The sequence below is a fragment of the Bombus impatiens genome, unplaced genomic scaffold, assembly GCF_000188095.3.
Source record: "Bombus impatiens unplaced genomic scaffold, BIMP_2.2 scf_0452, whole genome shotgun sequence".
NCBI classification, from domain to species: Eukaryota; Metazoa; Arthropoda; class Insecta; order Hymenoptera; family Apidae; genus Bombus; species Bombus impatiens.
The window spans coordinates 37,925-40,292 of NT_176871.1; positions in this window are offsets into that span (position 1 = coordinate 37,925).

Here is a 2,368-nt window from a genome sequence, read left to right on the forward strand (position 1 = left end):
AAAATAAAAATGACGAATCAAAGAAAACGCGTCGAGGAGAAGGAAAAGAAAATGGACAGAAATTAGGAGGAAAACGTGGAATGGTATCGAAATCGAAGGAGATCGTTAAAAAGAACAGAACCATCGGCAGATGACGGTGAAATCGGGAAGTTGCCGATAAACTGCAGGTGCTAGTCGGTTTTTTCGCGACGGAAAAAGAGTTCATTGTTGCGGAGGGTTTCAAACAATGCCCGATACAATGGCGACAGTATCGTCGATTGTGCCAGCTCCACCGCTATTTTTCTTTCTTCCATTATATGCTTTTCTCCGACGGCGACAATGCTTTCTAACGAATCGCCCTGCGTTTTAATATACGAAATAACGGATTTTTCGACGAGCCATTTCGCCAGAACGATTTTTCACATTATTTTCCAGTTCACTAGATTAGGTATACCTCTCTCTCTCTCTCTGTCTTGTTTCCTCTACCTTTGCTACTTCAGAAATTCAGTAGATTCTTTTTTTTTTTTAGATAAAAAAGTCAGTTCACCAGGGTTTACTTCTATCTTACTTTCTCTTCAGTTGCTGTTTCGAAAATCGAACGATGCTTCACGTAGGAAATGAATATGTAGCCTTTAAGTATTCAGGCTTACGTCGTGTTACGTTGTGTTCTAGTCGTCGATTTGGTTGGGATTTTGACAACTAAATTTCCCCGCATTTTATACAAAAATATTCTACAAATGTTTCATACAGGGCTTGATATTGAATATCTTCTTAATCATTTAAAATTCCACTGCATCGATGGTGTAGGTACCACAAGATGAAACTCGACGACCAGTCGTATAGATATCCAATGATATAATATACAATATATAATATACAAATGATATATTATATATATTATATATATTATATATATATTATATATATATAAAATATGATATAATATACAAATATATAATAAACAATTTAGGGCATTCTGTAACACTTATTACGTAGCCTTCTTTATCTGTTATACTTACAATACATGACGTGACACGATAAACGAAATACTCGCGAGAAACTAATTCCCGAACAAGTACGCGTAATAAAACGGGCTATGTTTAGCAAAAATGTTCGAGAACAATGGAAACCGAAAGAATGTAAACGTTCGATACGCAACGTATACACAATTGACGACAAATCAGAATTAGCGATAGCTTTTCACAAAGTACCACGAAGGTATCGTTGACATTCTTAGCCCGTTTCGACAGCTATTTTTGCTATTTCTTTTATTCCTTTCTTTTGTTGTTCGTCTTTGAGAAACGCGCAAGAGTCGTAAAAATCATCTCCACAGGCGTCCAAAGCTCCGAACAGCCTAAAAGGGATTTACAGGTGTGAGCCAGCCGAGGAAGGGACTCGCAGGCTTATTCGGTTTCCGCCACTTCAGCCCCGTACAAAGTGCATGCAAATTTTCTAAAGGGAACGGTCCCGCCCGTTTTATTTCGACTCGTTTGTTGGACTCGATTTTTTCCCTCTGTTCGATTCACGTGGCTTCTTCTCTGTCGCTTGGACGCGCGATACCACATTCGAAACGTATTAGATCGGTCGATGGACTGTCGCAGGGTTTTAGAGTTTAAGAATTCCCCTGAGAGACGCTTCGCACGCTTCTGCGATATATTTTAGCTTCGGTCCGCTTCCAAATCTATGGATTATTTCCTTCTTCTTTCTTTTCTTATTTTTCGGAACACGTATTCTTGTCGGCTGAAGCTTAGTACAGATTAGTTTTCATCGCAGTTTGGTAAGAAATTTGTCGAAATAATTTGAAGATACGCGAGGATCTCTTCCTAAAGCGTGTAAAACACGCAGAATCGAGTACAGAACGAGGAGCAACGATAACAATTTTCGTACATCTATCGAGTTAATTAAACAAATATACGGAGGAACTTGCTCGAAAGCATAATAACGAAACCGTGGCGTTTCCAGCGTGAGAAATGTGCGTGAGATCTAAACACGAACAGTTGGCTACCGTTGCTTGCTCTTCCTAAACAAAATGCAAAAGCCAACATCCAATCATAAATAAGTACGAACTTGAAAGCTATCGCTTCAGGGGAGAGAATACGTTCGAGAAACGCGCCAGTATAATTCACCTGCGTCGTTTATCTTACGATATCTTTTAAATGAACGTATCAACAACGTCAAAACACCAAGTGGATTACCATCGCTTCCAATCGGCATATTCAAAACAGCAGAAAGAAGAGAAAGAAGACGTCAAAGGGAAGAAAAAGATGCCGAAAGGATGCAAAGGTCACGAAGATGGTAGAGAGATGGAGGTGTTAGAGAGGGTCGGATAAAAATTACTCGGCAACAGTCGCGCAGGCAGCGGAGGACCAAAGCAACGAAGGTGGAAGAA